Here is a 17,191-nt window from a genome sequence, read left to right as displayed (position 1 = left end):
TCCAGGGCTTCACCCAGCTCTGAGGGATCAGGGAGGAAGGAAAAGATACAGTATGATGACAAATCATTGGTCCTCCCCAGACTAAGTCTGTGAAATTGCTTAGCTTTTCAAAAGCTGTTCCAAGTCTCAACGCAAAAATCACTTCCCACAAGCACCTGGATGCTTTTATACCTTTTGCACTCTACCGATGTTTAATTCATCCCACTAAGTCTTCGGTGACTTAGTGAGCCCTCAAGTTTAAGGCAATAAGGGGGTATCTGGTGACAGGTGCTCCCCATTAAGTCTCACCACAACTCACTGTGTTGGCTGCGCTTTAACCAAACGTCAGAACTGACCACTGGGCACAGCCTCCCTTGGCGAGCAGTTGCTCTGCTTTAGTACAAGAAGGACACAGCTGACAATCTGGGGACAGCTGGAGTCAGTCTGGACAGAGACCGGCTTGGCCTTCCATCCTTTCGGGTAATTTGGCAAAATAACGGCATACTGCCCCTGACCGCTGTTCAGAGACAGCCGTGCCTCCCTGGGTTGGGACAGGCTCCCTCAAAGAGCAGGGACTTGGTCCTCCTCTGAGAACCCAAGGCGGTGAGGGACGGAGCTGAACAAATGTCCATCCTCTTCGGGCTTGGCGCTTTGCTCCCCTCCGCCCAACGCAGGGCCAGAACAAAAGCCACGCACACGGGACACCTGCGCCTCCGCGGGAGGAAAGGCTCTGGACGGCTCTTCCTGGACGTGGGATCACCTGGAGGCCACAGTAAGCCCTCTGCCTAAAACCACCAGTGTCCGTCACCAGTTAGCCAGGACACTGTCATCTCTGGCTGGTGGTCAAGGTGCAGCTGGTAAGGCTGCCCACGCAGCTTTCCAATGGCCACATGCAGAGCGGGCACTGCCGTCATTCAGAAGGAGCCTCACATGAGCATTGGGTTGTTGGTTTCCTCAAGACAGAACGTCTGCCCGCGCCGGCCAGCACCCCCTCTCTGACACCCGCTGGGCCTCTGCTGCTCTCTTCATTTCCCTGTGCACACTCCCGCCTCCCTCTGGCTAGATCTCTCGGCACATCCAAAACCTGCCCTGCAAAACGGAGAAATCTGGAAATTCTTACTGTGTGAAAGCTGGTGTTTTCTCTAGGTCATTTGTGGTCTTTTGAAATCCTCCCTAATGTTGAAACGTGTTTAACAATATTTTTAGTGTATCGATTTAATCCATCCTAGGGAAATAATCCAAGACATGAACAAAACACCTATATGCAGCCTGCCTTACAACAGCAAAAAACGTGGTAACAAACTAAAGTCTCAACAAGAAGAAAGTTACGTAAATTCTGCTACATAATTCCAGCGCGTCACTGAAACACCAGAGCAATAATGACAGCATGGCATCGTGCAAATGTTTACGTTAAATGGAAATAAAGTGAAAATGAAAACCAAGACGTCAACTCCTACTCCCCCTGTAACTACAACATAGAAACAGCCCAGGAAGGACGGCACCACAGCCACTCGCCTGCCCCGCACCGCCGCTGTGAGGACCAGGTGAGCTAAGGGAACAAGCCCGGAGAAAAAGCCAGAAGGCGAAGGCACTGCACGAATTCTGAACGGTGCTAATACCAGGCATTCGAAGAACATTCAGGCCACGAACCCACAGGGCAACAGGAGCTTTAACAGTCACATCGGCGCCAGAGAGCCCGGAGAAGACAGCCACTTGGCAAGTCCTGCTTTAGGGCTTTCAGGGGTGCTTTGCTTGCATTTGCGTCAACGTGTGCAGATGGAAAGACAGCGACAGTCACTGGGGTCAACGGTCTCTTCTCAGCCAGAAAATCTCTGAGCAAGGCAAGAGCATTCTCGCAGCGAAGGCTGAAGGCTCCGCTTTACTTGAGGGAGAGGGAGACCTGCTGTAAGAGATTAGCTCCCTTGTCAGGTCCAGACCAGACTCTGCGGCCTGAGGCTGCATGCGGCCGTGACTACCTGGATACAGATGCTCAACATCCTAAATTAAAGACTCCTGACTCTCCACGCGTACGTTTCCTGACATCCCCGATGGAAAGGGACAAAGCCCATCTGCTGACAGAGGAAGCGGTCCCTTCAAGCTGCCAGTCTGGAGCTCCCTTCTCACTCCGCAAGGCCAGGCCCGTAAGGACGGGGTGGGAGAAGTTCCAGGGAGAGGGTTCGGTAGGCCCTCTGCGTGACGCTGCGTGCCAGGCACTTCTGTTACTATCCACCTAATCCTCCCACCTTCTTTCATTTCCCTCCTTCCTGGTACAAACCAACCACAGTTCTCCGGCACCAGAGACAGTCTGACTTCCTCCTGTCTTTCTTTGATCGGATTTCTTTGTTGAATGCCTCTAAAACACACATCTTCTGGCTTCCTTCTGGTTCTGAGTAAGTTGGAGCAAGCACCCTCTGTCCTGTCTTACCCACTGAATGTGGCTATAAAACCTGACAGGATGGACAGAGCAGCTCCTTGAGGACTCTGAAGGGTACACAGCAGCAGGCAGGTGAGGGAAGACACCCAGGGTCCGAAGCATCACCAAAGTGGTAGTGGTCCTGCCATCCCTGCCTCCAAGACCCCCAGCCAGGACTGAATACAGCCTGAGACCCAAGCCACAGGCATCCGCAGAGCTCCAGGAGAAGCTGGCCCAAGCCGAGGAGCAGGGAAGGGGCCGCCCAATTCTCAGAGACATTGAGCCAAGACCCAGGGGTCTCCTTTCTTCCTGCTTGTCTTCTTGGCTCTCTCATGCCCCAGACCCAGCAACTCCACAGCAGCAGACGGGCCCACAGATGCCTCAGACCTGGAGGGAGGGAACTTTCCTTTCTGGTTGGAGGAGTGTGGTCTGAGAGAGTGAAAACCCTGTTGGATTCTTCTCTCCTGGTCGTCCTCTTGCTTAGTCATGGCTGTGAGCTAAGTTGCAGGAACAGTAGAGCAGAGCAGCAGGAATAACGCCCCTGCTTTCCGGCTAAAAACACAGAGACTGTGAAGAGAGGCAGGCTCCAGGGAATAAGCCCATAAAGCTGTGTATGAGCTCCCGGGCTCCCCACTAGCCGTGCAGACATGATCCTAACCAGCAGACTGCAGACGGTGAGTCCTGAACGTCAGGAGAGAACACTGCCCAGGTCCCATGCTGGCCACACGGTGACACACGGGGGCAGATCTGAAGAGCACCACGAAGGCTTTGAGAACACAGCTGATACTGAAATCCAGAGAAGGCTGCTGGGGACTTAGAACCTGAACTTAAACCAGTCAAGTGCCTGCTACAACAAAGATAACAACATTCTCACGATTTAAACAAGGCCCAGAGTCTCGTGATGTAACGCTCAACATTCAGGAGCAATCCAGAATTACTCAACGTACAAAGAACCAGGAAGATCCTCAACTGCACAGGGAAAGATAATCAATTTACGCCAAGGCCGAGATGACAAAGTATTGGAATTAACTGACTTCGAAGTAGTCGTTATAAGAAACACTCCAAGAAGGAAGGGAGAACATTCTTGAAATAAAGGGAAAACTAAGAAGTCTGAGGAAAGAGACAGAAGAGATGAAGAAGAATCAAATGAAAAATTTAGAACTAAAAAATACAGTAACTGAAACACTTAAAAGCCATAAATAGGCTCGAAAGCAGAATGAACACAACAAAGGAAAGATAAGTGAGCATGAAGACAGATCAATAAAAATGGTCCATTCTGGACAACAGAGAGGAAAATAGGTTTTAAAAAAGTGAACAGAGCCTTGGGGGCTTGTGGGACAATCTTAAGGGATCTACCATTTGCGTCATTAGAGTCCTACAAGGAGAGGAGAAAGAAGACAGTGCAAAGAATACATCTGAGGAAATAATGACTGAAACTCCTCAAATCTGGTGAAGGACATAAACCTACAGATCTCAGCAGCTCAGCGAATGCCAAAAAGATAAATCCAAAGAACCCACACCCACACTCATTGTAACGAAACTGCTGAAAACTAAAGACAAAGGACAAATCTTGAAAGCAACCAGGGAAACATCTATTACTCTCGGGGAAATAAGGATTCAAATGACTGAAGATTTTTCAACAAAAATCATGGCAGCCAGAATGAAGTGGAAAACACTTTTTAAGTGCTGAAAGAAGAGAGCTGCCAGTCTAGAATTCTATATGCACCAAACCAAACCAAACAAACAAAACAAAACAAAACAACCTTCAGGAATGAAAGTGAAAACATTCTCAAGAGAATCTGCTGCCAGTGGATGTGTTCTGTAAGAAGCGTTAAGGAAACTTCCTTAGAGAGAAGTAATACCAGAAGGAAACGGAACACCAGGAATGAGGGAGGTGCAAGCGAAAAGGGAAAAACTCTGGGTAAATAAAGTGGGCTAACCTCCTCCTCTTGAGTTCTTTAACATGTGTTTGACAGTTCAAAGCCAAAGTTACACTGGCTGATGAGGTTTTCAACGTTAAACGATGTAATACACATGAAAACTACACACAAAGGGGAGAGAATAAAGGGGCCTATGTGGTGCTAAGGTGCCCAGAACAGCGGCTAAGTCAACAGTAGCTCCCTTCTCTTATAAAAAGTGGGGCGCCAGGGACCCAGACTCCCCAGCTGCATCCCAGATTTCTTGGTTTGGCCGGTACCGGTGTCCACTTGGAATCACACACCCTTACTGACAAACAGGTCCTGAGCCTGAATCCCTGGAGAACAAGGGCCACCAAACAGGTCACTTCGATCTCCGTCCCAGCTGACCTTAAAGGATGGCCCCCGCCTACGGACGGGCCCTCCTTCCTCCGCAGTTTACTCACCAATAGCCACTCCCTTGGGGAAAGAATTACTGCTCCCGGAGACAAAGAAAACAGAAACCAATCAAGAGTCCAGTAGACAGAGAGCGGCTAGAAATGATGACGGCAGAGAAGAAGGGCCTCCGCTGGGCAGGCATCCGAACTCCTGTTAGACTGGGCTGAGCATCAGACACACGGGGAAGGAGGTGGGGAACCGGGGGAGTCCTCAGTACCAGAGTCCCCAGGTTTTCTGAGATTTTTCGTCCCCCTTTGCCCACGTGGAGGGAGGGGTCACGCAGGCAGGAAGTGCCCTGGATCCAGTTAGTTGTGTTTTAAAGCTAACCAGGTAAGAAGCTGCCGGCAGAACAGCCACGTGTGCAGCCCTGACCTCCTCTCCTCCCGCTCTTCCCTGCCAAGGAAATGTCCAGATACGCATCTGTCCATTACAGACCATGGACGTGACAAGGGACAGACACCTCCTCTTTTAAGGGCAGCACCGCCTTTTGGTGGTGGGAGGTGAGAGACTGTTTCCCGAGCTGCAGTGAGAGCTCCCCCTCCGAAAAAAGAATGAAATAACGCCATTGGCAGCAACCTGGATGGACCTCGAGGTTATCATACTAAGTGAAGTGTGTCAGACAGAGACAGATTCTACATAGGATTGCTTACATGTGGAGTCTAAAGAAATGATACAAATGAACTTTTTTACAAAACAAAAACAGACTCACAGACACAGGAAACAAATTTATAGTTACCGAAGGGGAAAGGGAGGGGGGGATAAATTAAGAATTTGGGATTAACAGATATACACTACTATATATAAAACAGATAAACAACAAGGACCTACTGTATAGCACAGGGAACTACAGTCAATATCTGTAAAAACTTAGAAAAGAATCTGAAAAAGGATATATTTATGTATAACTGAATCACGTTGCTGTACACTTGAAACATAGTTAAGTCAACTACACTGCAATAAAAAAAAATTTTCTTTAAACCTTCTCCTTTGAGGCCACCAGGGCAAGGGCTGGCTTCTGAGTCACCTCCCTGGGTGACAGAGGAGACCACCCCCACCCCTTCCTGGGGACCCTCGGCCCCTGACAGGCACTCTGGGCACAGGTCACCTCCTTCTTTCCAACTCACACTATGCACACACTGACTGGACAAAGGCTCTGAGCCGCGGAGACCTCGCCAAGTATCCCTCTGTAACTGAGGCTTCCTTCTTTCTGAGCCATGGTGGTTTTTAGGAAACGGAGGTGGGAAAGCTCACACCTCTCTAAGGACAGCAAGGTCCATGTGAAGCATTCCAGGCAACTCAACATACAGAGCAGAACAACCCAAGCAGAGAAAAGAAGAGGCCGGAAGGCAAGTCACGCGGGCAGTGCGCTGCACTCTGGAAGGATGTGGCCGGCAGGGAGGCACCACGCTCCCCACGCTCAGCCACCGCCTGACCCAAACCTCTGCCAGTCATCGGGGCTGGAGAGAGTCGTACCCCGAGGCTCAGGAGAACCAAGCGTGATGGCTCTGGGTCCTCTGGGGGACTGGCTCCCAGGCCGCCACCTCCATGGCTGAATTTGTGAGTTTGTCCTACAGTGATTTACCCCAGTTCCCCACTGCTGTTCCTTGACTGAGCAAATGCGAATACCTCCCTAAGATCCCATTCCAGACTCTCAGTGTGAGCATGAGATCACATATGCTTCTTGGACTCAGAATCCCCCAAAACATTACTCCCCCATGGGAGTGAGTGTCATCCCACCAAGTGCCTCTGATCAGACCATACCTGCTCGGTTGTCCTAGCTCCCTGGGAGACAGAGGGGGAAAGATGGAGGGACAGAGAGGGGGGCAGAAGGATGGAAAGCGAGAGAGACGGAGACAGAAAAAGAGACACGGGGTCGGGGGAAAACTCACCGCTGGGTCCAATGACAGAGCACCATCAAGTCTACAAAGTGCTCTGAGGTGTGAAATGAGGTGTTTTATCAAACATCTTAAAGACTTTTATGCCACTTATTGCAGGAGCTACATTCAGTCACGTTTTTCTAAACACTTCCCCCCCCCTTACAAATTTGGATTTGAATACAAGGATGGCATTTTCAAACATCTCAAAACAGTCACTGCTCCCTCCTCCCACATACTCGCCTGAGGCCTTCTGCCACCCCTGAGCGTGGCCGTGGTTCCTGGTATGACGTGCTCTTTAGAAGGTCAAAGCCACCGCTCCCTACTGCTGCTTCAGCCAACGACAATCCTGGGAGAGAGCTGGGCTGGTCTGGGCTGTTCTTTTCCATAAGGTTAACTATTTCCATGATTTAGTACTTTTGAATAATTAAATGATAATTACAACCAACACTCACTGTATGCTCACCACACACCAGGCACTGCGCTAGCGCCCCATGCTGATAACCTGATTTAATTCTCGTAACACAGGAGCTAGGTCATCATCATCTCCATTTTATGGCTGAAGAAATATTAAGGCTTAGAAAAGCTCTTTCAGTAGCTTTTTAGAGAGAGAGTTTTACATAGCTGTCTAAACCACGGAGCTAAATGAACGGACTAGATAAGCCCACGCAGTCTGACCGCACAGCCTCACTGTGATGTAAGGAGCTGACCGTGCTCATTGGGGCCCAGAGAAGGATGCTCCAAGAGCTGCCAAAGACTGGAGTCGATGAACACTTCCCTACTGGAGACGGCAATCTATAGGTCTTCCTGTTTGGAAGTGATGCAAGCAAGGTCTGCTTTAGCCACCTGACATTTATTCCAAAGCATTTAAAGATGTTTCCTAATTTCTGTTTTGGTAGAGACGGGCAAACAGGGAGGGCTGAGCCCTTTTAACTCACAAATACTAGGTTTTTATATTACTTTTTTCAGTAATATAAAATATATTATTTCCCTTAAGGGAAAAAAGAATGATTTTAAAATAATAATAAAAGAGTAAAGGAGATGTCTGCCCAGGAAAGGGAACAAAACTGTTACACACTAAATAATTCTAGACTTTGTTTTACTCAAGTAAAATCCCAAGATGTCAGGGTCCAGAAGACGGTGGGGGCCAGAAGGCAGACAAGAAAGGGCCAGGGGAAGCAGACATGGAGCTCAGTGGAAAGGTGCAGACTCACTGAAGGAGATCTGAGATGAGAAACTTGAGACCCAGAGCAGAGAAGTGACGGGGGTGGCATGTCTGCAAAGCCGCATGTTGGTTCATACAGAGCCTCGCCTGGAACCCACACTTCCTGCCCACAATGAGCAAACCGCAGAACCAGGGACAACGCGGGACCACTCCTGCCCCTGGACTGGTTTGTCCTCTCTCCGCTCAGTGCCAAGGCCTGGCATTTTACCACTCCAAGGCCAAAGAACGGAGCTGCTGCCTCTCCTTCTCTGAAGGAGGCGGTGCCGGCGTGGACAGATAAAAGGTGTTATTTTGTAGAGTTCAGGTCACTCGTTTCACAAACATTTATTGAGCCACTACCGTGTCCTGGGAACTGTGATTAAGTCCTGGGGACACAAAGATAAATTGGAGCCAGGCCTTCCTTTCCCAAACACCATCTAAGAGACAGACAAGTGAATGATCATAGCAAGTGACAAGTGCTGTAATTCCAGGATGCAGATGCCAACGGGAGCCCAGAAGTGGGAGTACTCAGTCCTGCCTGGGGAAACTTTAAAGATTGCCTGGCTTGGGTCAAATCTGGTAGGAGCCTGCCAGTCAGACAAGGGGGGGCTATTCTGGAGAAAACAGCATGAAGCAGCAGGCAAGAGGCGGTAGATACCCCCGACCCTAGCCCAGCTAGTTCAGACCCATTCAGACCTCGGTGGAAGGTTGGGAAGGATGAAAAAAACATTGCCAAGTTGCGCACAACTTCGCTTTATATTTGAAAGTAGTCCCTAAAACCCTAAAACTAAAACACAAAATCAGTCCCTCTTCTACCCTCAATAAAATGGGAGCTGAATTCTCTAATACTTGGGGCAGGGGGTTAATATTTAACAAGGATTGAAATATGTAATTCTTCACTACAATCCTGCTTTTTAGTATAAATATGTGTTTTTTTTAAAAAGCGTAGCTGACAGATGTTTACTTGAATGAAAGTGAAGAGAAATGGGTTTCTGCTGTTGCTCTGCTACAAAGGCATCTGAACAGCGTCCCAGGGCTGCTTCAGGTGTACCGCCCCACGGCTCTCAGGTGCTGGCTGCTCCAGATGGCTTCTCTGCAGAATTCTAATCTACGGTGTGAAAGCGGAGCTGATTTTCTTTCATCTCAAATGCTCAGCCAGAGGCAGCCCCTGTTTGGTCCATCCTTTGAGGAGAGAAAATGGTAAGTAGGAGCAGGTTTACAGGACAGAGAGAAGGGAATGAAAAGATGGGGCCGACACAGAACCTGTCAAGTTTCCAGAAACTAACAAGCTCCCTGACGTTACCAGAGGCAGATCAGAAAGGCAGCTAGCTGCCAGCGTGAGTCAGGCAGACCCACGGCGGGGCTGACGCTTCTCTGCAGGGAGGGCTGTCCCGCGTGCCAACTGTAGCTCGGTTAGCAGCACGGAGGCGGGAAGCACCTCCCAGTCGTGACCCCAAACTGTCCCTAGATGGTGCTCCCGGTTGAAAATCCCTGATCTGGATTAGCTTCGAGCAGTACCACCACCAGCATCTCAATCCTGCTAACTGCTTCCTTTTGAAAATCCTTCTTGCAGTATTGCTGCTACCTCCCAAAACAAGCCCAAAAAAGAATAGTCACAATGGGTCTCTGACAACACACGAGTCCCGATGTGAGAGAGTTAGGGACCTACAGGAAACAGGGAACCTTGTGCACGGAATTCCCTTGATGAGAGGAGGCTCCAAACGGCACTAGTACTCAGCTGTCTCCAGGACATGGAGAGGACGGAGGTGCGTTTCGTTTGTTTGGTCAGATGTTCGTGTGATCACCCAGCAAATATTCTGGATATACAGTGCGTCAGGCGCTGCGCCCGGTGAACAGGACAAACAGAAGTCCAGGCTCCAGGGAGCGTGTGTTCTCGCCGGAGAACAGAGGAAAGCGGACATCGCTGCAGTCCGTCGTAGAGGCTGAGTGAAGCCACGGCACGTGCGGGTCAGCGCTGCGCTGTCCCTCCGCGGCCACACGCCCCGTGTGCCTACTGAGCCAGGAAACGTGGCTCATCCAAATGGCAGCGTGCTGACCACAATCCCAGGCTTGGTGCAGAAGGAGAAAGTAAGCTGCCTCGTGAACCATGTTTATGTTGATCATTGGGCCTGCTTGCTCATTCACTGTGGCTGCTAGAAGCTTCAGCCCGTGCACGTGGCTCAGCCCGTCCTCCTGTTCCCTCGTCCTGAGAGACCTCCACCACCAGCATCCGGCCCCGGGGAAATGGCAAGTTCCCGGGCTCTGCGGTGGGAATGAACTCGGCCCAGCTGAGGACGGCAGGGCTGAGGGCTGTGCACTAAGCAGGGGCTTGGAGGCCAAGTTAAGGAGTTGAGATTTCTTCCCAGGAGCAACTGGGAGAGCACCAGAGGGTCTGCATCATGGGAACACCATGATCGGATTTAGACTTTACAGAGATGCTGCGCTCTGGTGGCTGTCTGGAGAGAAGGCAGGCATGCAGGCGCGGACAGAGCAGGACCACTGGGCAGGAGGTGTCAACCCTGAGGGACCCCTCAGCTGTCAGCACTCCAGGTGACCTCAGAGGTGAAGTCCGAGATGCTGCCTTTCCCCGTGGGGTATGGGAGCCTCGTCAGTCCCCCTTATGTTACACTTTGATTATGTAGAAGACCTCTTTCCCCTACGAGGGCAGGTAAGTATTTTTTTTGACTACCCAAATCGAGCCTCAGGATGCTGAGTGATTCTGCTGCCTGATCAAGTTCAGGGGGCCAGAGCAGCTTTCCTCCATTAACTGGCTTCCTTTTTCCTTTGTACAACCACCCAAATTAAGCTAAAATCAGGGGGCAGGGGCCTGAGGTTCGTCGCTGTTCTGTTCCCATTTAATTCTTTTACTTCATTCTTGGTATTTACTATCAACTCCCAGTTCAGTTTTCTTCTCTCGTGAGGTTTTCACTCACTTTTCTTGGGCCCTGTTTTTGTATCTTAGTTTCCCGGCTCGGCCCCGCCCCCAAGCCCCTCACTCACTCAAGGACGTCAGCGGAACAGCAGCCCTCCCAGCTCATTTACTTTGGCATTTTCCGTTTGCTCTGCTGTTTCTAGATTCTCATTTTCCCCCAGCTCACTGGTCATTTTTGTCACTGGTGAGTCATTGGCTCTGAGTCACGCCTGGCTGTGATGCAAAGGCCAGGATGACGCCTCAGTGCACACCTGGTCTACAAAAGGCTGTCACTAAGGGGGACACTCACGGGCTTCCCCATGTGGATTCGGTGACAAGGAGGAAAAATAATCCCCTGCTCTCCGCTTCTTTCCCCTACAAACCTACCATTTCTCTCAGCTGCTGTTGGAGATGACTCCTTTGGTGGAATGTCTGGGTCCTTTGTTTGGACACTGAAAGGCAGGGGAAGGAGCCCAGGGAGCCCCAGGGTTGAAGGCTTTTCTTCCATGAGGTTCTTCTCTCTCGTACAACGTGGAGCATCCCCAGCGCCCCACACTAGGCACTGGGATCACGCTGCCTTTTGAGAGCTACGAAGATGCCACCAAACCACACATGAAACAAGGAAGGATGAGAGCCGTCCCGGACCAGGAGGTGGGGAGACAGCACGGGAGTGCAGCGTGGTACCCAGACTGGATCTGCCTGGGTCTGTGCGCCAGCCCTGCCCTTACAAGCTGAGACGGGAGGCATGTCTCTCAGCCTCTCCCTTCCTTGGCTTTCTCATCTGTGAAATGGGGAGGACAACAGTAGCAACCCCATCACTGTTCTTGTGAGGGCTAGTGACAACCCCCTCAGAGCACCTCACACAAAAAACAGGAGCTGCAACACCACCACCTTGATGCCCTCAGGGACACAACATCTACTGTCCCTGCCGCCTTTCGTCCCTGAGCGCGCTGTCTTCGCCTCCTTGTCACGGCTAACCCTGAAGTGGAACCTGACTTGAAAACCAGGCCATAAATAAAAGCTTTTCCCACACTCGAGCCTCAAAGCCCCACATCTCACCATTACAGACTCATTTCTTCCGAGCACCTTCCTTCTAAATATAAAGCCCTTGGCAGAGGTGTTGTCATCGGCTCTGAGGACCTGGGAACAGACCAGCCTATCAGGTCCCCCCCGAAGGGGGTCTGAAAAGGCAGGAGGAAGGAAGAGTGGAAAGCAGGGACGGAAGCACAGCCCGTGGGGGCTGGCATCCAGGGGACACTCAAGGACACCAGGTCTCTGGAAGGAGACACGAGAAAGTGGAGGAGATGGGGGATAAGGGGGGCGAGACAGAGCCAGAAATAAAAAGGTCCCCAAAGGCGAAGCAGTCACATTAGCTACCTGGCGGCAGCCTGCCCTGCTCTTACCCTGCCACCCCCAAAGCAGGGAAGTTTCTCTGCGAACTCCTGCACGGCTCACTCCTGGAACATCAGCAATAAGTTTTCAGGGTCAAAATCTAAGACATTGAAACTCAGAAGTCTCAAAACCTTACTTAAAAGCTCTTTGGAATCACTGGAAAAGCCCAACGAAGGGAAAATGCAACTTCTCTAATTCTGTGGCCCCAGGTCAAAGCCGGCCGCACGAGGTCTGATGCTGGAACCTCGCGCCCAGCTGCACTGTTTATGTCACTGGTGGACGTCAGCTACAAGGGCTGTGCCGTGGCCCCTCCACCACGAGGACAGCATAAGGCAAGATGCTGGGGAAGGAGACAACCCCTCCAGGGCCCCACAGGACTGTCGGAGAAACCCCGCATCCTGCCCTGGGCTTGAGCCACGAGGAAGACCTGTCCACTAGCAGGCAGGGGAGGGGTGGAGAGGCCGTGCGCTCTGCAGTCACAGTCAGGAGGCTCGTCTGGTCCTGCCCGACCTTGGGCACGTCACTCAGTCACTAGGACCCTCACTCTCCTCACCTGGAACACATACAGATCCCCACTTACCCTGCAAGTTGTAAGGATCACAGGTGCTTTAGGCACAAACATCCAAATCCATGCCATTATGTCTAAAAACAATCCAGCCTCTCCTGCCAGTTTTTCCCTTTAAAATGTCACTGGACCTTGCAGTTAGAAGGTGTTATGCATTGAAGTGAACACTGAAACAGATAAGGTGAAGTTCTAAGCCCTAAACCTGTGAATGGGACCTTATTTGGAAACAAGGTGGCTGCAGATGCAATTAGCTAAGATAAAGTCATAGTGGAATGGGGGTGGGCCCCAAATCCACTTTGACTGGTGTCCTTGTGAGAGACGGAGAGACACACGCAGAAGGACAATAATGAGAAAACACACACACACACACACACACACACACACACACACACACACACACGGGGCAGCCACGTGACCTTGGGGGCAGGGAGGGGAGGGATGCAGCTACAAGCTGAGGAACAGCAAGGATGGCCGCAAAGCCCCAGATGTGAGAGGGGGCACGCACAGATTCTCCCTCCAAGCCCCCAGGTCAGAACCAACCCGGCCGACACCTTGGTTTTGCATGTCTGGTCTCCAGAACTGTAAGAGAATAAAAATCTGCTGTTTCGAGCCTCCCAGGTTGTGGTGCTTTGTTATAGCAGCCTTAGGAAGCTAATACAGAAAGTCACCTGGCTTTACCGTCTGATGCTTGAATTCTCTTGCCCGATGGTCGGCGAGCCAGCCTCTGTATGACTGTCTGTAGTAAAAGAAGACTCACTTGGTATCTGCCAATGGAGCAATCCCTCCCATCTTTGAACATGTCTGTCCTAACAATCATTCATTCAATGAATATTTATTGAGCACCTACTGTATGCTAGGCACTGCTGATACAATGGTAAAAGGGGAGCGGACCATAAAGGCATTCACAAGCAAGGCTGTTTCTGACACCGTGATGAAGAAAGCAAGACAATGTGATACGCGTGAGAGTGCTGGGGACCAGGAAGACATCATTTAGATTGTTAGGGAAGGTCCCACTAAGCGTGTGATACTGGATCAGTGACTTGAGTGACAGGGAGTCAGCCATGGGAAAATCTGGCAGGAGGAAAAGCCAGTGCAAAGGCTCTTAGGCAGAGCAAGTTAGACACACTGCAGGCACAGAAGGAACGAGAGGTTTTCGTGAGAGAATGGTCACCAATAAAGCTGAAGAAACGAGGAAGGTCGGTCAGTACTCACAGAGGAGACCCAAGTAAGATGTTTGACTCTGATCCCAAGACTACTGAGAAGTCACTGGGGAGAGACATGATTTGATCTGTAGGTTTTAAAAGGTCACTCTGGCAGTCAAGTTCTTAAAACCGAAATCTTTCTAAGTATTACATTTGTCCTTTCATTCTTGGGCTCCTACGCCTCCACAGGACAAGTTTAATAAACGACATTCCTGAACCTTCTGGAATCATGGCTCCCAAGATTCTCAGGCTCACCAGCTCTAACTCATTCCCCACTGTAGCAATTTTCAACAAATATGCTTGATTTTTTTTCTGTGTTCTTCATTAAACACAATGCCCAGAAAAAGAACTCCATATTCCAAGCACGGAATAGACTGGAACTTTCACCTTCTCATTCCAGATCTATACATGTACTGATGTGTGCCAGGACTGCCTTGGCTTTTAATTCTGTTTTGTACCATGGACCTGCTGAAACACATCTCAGCCAACTTCCCCTGACGTCCTTTTTCAGACCTAGATGCTCAGATCTAGAAAACAGGATGAAAGCTTGTTTCTCCCTAATGAGAACAGCTGTGCCCTGTTTTTTCTTTTTTTAAAAAAAAAAAGTGTCACCATAATCCAAACAATGCCATGTATGAAAAACTGGATAAAACAAAACTACTGGGTCAACTCCTTAGGTTTCACAACCACTACATTTCTCTTCTGGGTGGAGAACAAGGAAAGTTATTATGGCAAGTTTCCCTAGCACTGCCTTGGCCGCTTGCATCACACAGCTGAAGACACTTAGACTATTAGGAAACCCCAAGTGCTTGAGCAAAAAGACACTCCTTGCAATCACACTTCCTAGATTTCTCAAAGTCTTATAAACAAATCTGAGTTGTCACAGCCTCTCTCAAGCCTGGGGTAGGGGAAATGGTGAAGGCGAGTCTACACCTGCACGCTACGCTGACTTAGGTGGAGCAAGCAGTGGGAGAGAAGGATGCTGGGAAAGCACTAGGGCCCTGGGGTGTGTGTGTAATCCACCCACATCCTTCCCACATCCCATTCTCCAGATGGGTGATGGGCTGCTGCATCTGGGGTCAGACAGTGAGGCTTACCACTTGGCTCTGGCCTCTAGTATCTAAGTGACATTGAGCAAGTCAGCCTCAGTTTCCTCATCTGTGGCATGGGAATGACAACACTGCCTACACTCCAAATTTATTGGGAACATCAATTAAGATTTTGTGTGTGAAGCCCTTTGCAAATTACTCTGTCATGTAAAACTGAGCGGTTATCACTGGTGATAAGAATTTTTACTCTGCCCTTTGCATGTCCTTCCTGCTACTAGTTGACTTTTCCTGACTTTTTGTCTCCCCAGGTCACCTTTGATGTTTCTTTTACCCCAATTATTTTCTTTTTTGAGGGAGGCGGGAGGGAGAGAGGCAGGGGCATGACTCATCCCACCCTAAACCTTTCCTAAAGACTGTCCTAAAAGAAGTGCCCTCAGAGCCATGTGGAGTCACCAGAAAGCAATTTGCCTCCGAAGAACCAAAGCTATTGTCATGAAAAAAAGGACCACATCTAATACCTATGGCTATTCTCCACTCTCTGGAATTCTGTAGCAAGTTATTTAAGGTTCATGATTTACTCACATCACCTGGGAGCTTTTCACTGTCCTCAGATCACACAAACTATCCTCACATTAACAGGCACATGCCATACAAAAGAAAACCACTGCAAACCCCCCCCCCAAAACAAAACACCAAACGAACAAACCGTGGGAATGTTGTCCAAACCAAATGAGAGGCTAGAGATACAGTGCCCCTGCCTGTGTCCTTGGGATCTTTGTTTCTTCCATGGAAAAAGAGGATCTCATGAGTCAACTTTTCAATTGTGAGCTGATTTCAATAGCCTATCGCCCTGAGCTTCAAATGCATAAGCAGTCCTATTTCTGAACAAAGTGGAAATAAAAACGGTGACAGCCGAAGGCAGAGACTGAACAATGGGGGAACATACACTTAGAAATGTGAAACGACGGGAGGAAGCGCTCATGTGTTAATACAACTGAATTTTTTTTTCTTTGCTTAATTTAGTGTTAGGCATCTTGGCTGCTGTGGTTTAGAATTAGGGAGGGGGTGCCTCTAATCAAATGAATGTGAAAACTTAGCAGTAGGTGACAGTGGTCTGGAAGGCAGCCTGGCTACAGTAGCCTGGTCCCTGACAGCTGTCAGCTTGCCTCTAACACTGATTCGCAACAACCTCCACGTCAGGGCGCCTTACCTGTGCCAGCTCAGAGGCGAGTTCCTGCCCAGTCTGCAGGCTGCCACCCTCGCCTCACACTTAACCAGAGTTAGAGGAGCTGGCCAGTGCCCGCTGCCAAGTCTTGTTCTCCTCAAATCTAATCAACGAGCAACCTAGGGAAGTACAAACCTCACCCAAGAGAAGACGCACACCCGGCTCCAGAGAGACCACATCTTGTCCATTCAAAGACTCTGGACAGTCCAGGCCACCCTAAACAGCTTCTAAGCCTGCGTTTGTACCGCTGTCCGCTCTGCAAAGCTCCTCTTCCTTCCTGATCGTGGGTGGAGGGGGCCCTGGGAAAGCACAGGCAGCGCCCCTTTTCCCTGGTCCCCACACCTTCCCCCCCACCCGCTGCCACCCCAGGAGCAGGGAGGCAGCAAACTTAAAACGCGACACACAGCACAACTTGGCAAGCGTCTCTCCCCTCCCAGTCCCAGGCACCCCTCCCCGGCATGCCCTCCAGGAGTCGGGGGAGGGGGGTTCTTCCTCCCCCAAACTGAGGAACCAGCTCCATCCCAAAGCCACCTGGCGACATCGTCAACCACCGGGGGTTGGGGACACCTTGTCCAGCCCCGCCACTCAGGTATCGCGCTGCTCCCCACACCGTGGGCTCCGGGCCCCCCTTCCCATCTCCTCAGCCCCGGCACGCGCGGACCCCGGAGAAAGCCCTGATCTCCCGATCCCCACCCACTCCACGGCCCCTCACCCGTCGGTCTCCGGGCGCTCCAGCTGTCGCCCGTCGGAGAGCCCTCGCGCGGCCAGGAGAACCTGGGCACGCCCTCCCCTCACGGGGGCCGGCGGGACCCTTCTCACCGCGGCGGGGGCCGGCCGGCCGCGGGGACCGGGGAGCGAACGGACGCGGTCCGGCTCGGCGGCGCGGCCACTGCGCCGGCCCCAGAGCCGGGTCCTTCAGAGGCTCCGGCCGCGCGAGCTGTCAGTCAGCAGCCGTGCCCGCCCCCCAACCCCGGCCCCGTCTGCGCAGGCGCAGGGCGGCCCGGGAGCCGCGTCACGTGACGG

At 50.9% G+C, this 17,191-nt stretch overlaps 1 protein-coding gene across 2 annotated transcripts in view; it reads right to left on the bottom strand.

Annotated features, from left to right (window-relative positions):
• The window catches only part of KIAA0513 (KIAA0513 ortholog), a 51,176-nt gene extending 34,036 nt beyond the window's left edge, over positions 1-17,140 (bottom strand). The window contains exon 1 of one of the 2 annotated variants that reach the window (XM_072946727.1): positions 16,881-17,140. The gene's annotated coding sequence lies outside the window, so the exon portion shown is untranslated. The remainder of the gene's footprint in view (positions 1-16,880) is intronic. The other variant, XM_072946728.1, reaches the window with a different exon arrangement.
• Between the last annotated feature and the right edge of the window lie 51 nt (positions 17,141-17,191).

The sequence above is a fragment of the Vicugna pacos genome, chromosome 21, assembly GCF_048564905.1.
Source record: "Vicugna pacos chromosome 21, VicPac4, whole genome shotgun sequence".
NCBI classification, from domain to species: domain Eukaryota; kingdom Metazoa; phylum Chordata; class Mammalia; order Artiodactyla; family Camelidae; genus Vicugna; species Vicugna pacos.
Note: the sequence above shows the minus strand (reverse complement) of the source record. Positions and strands in the feature narration are given on the sequence as shown.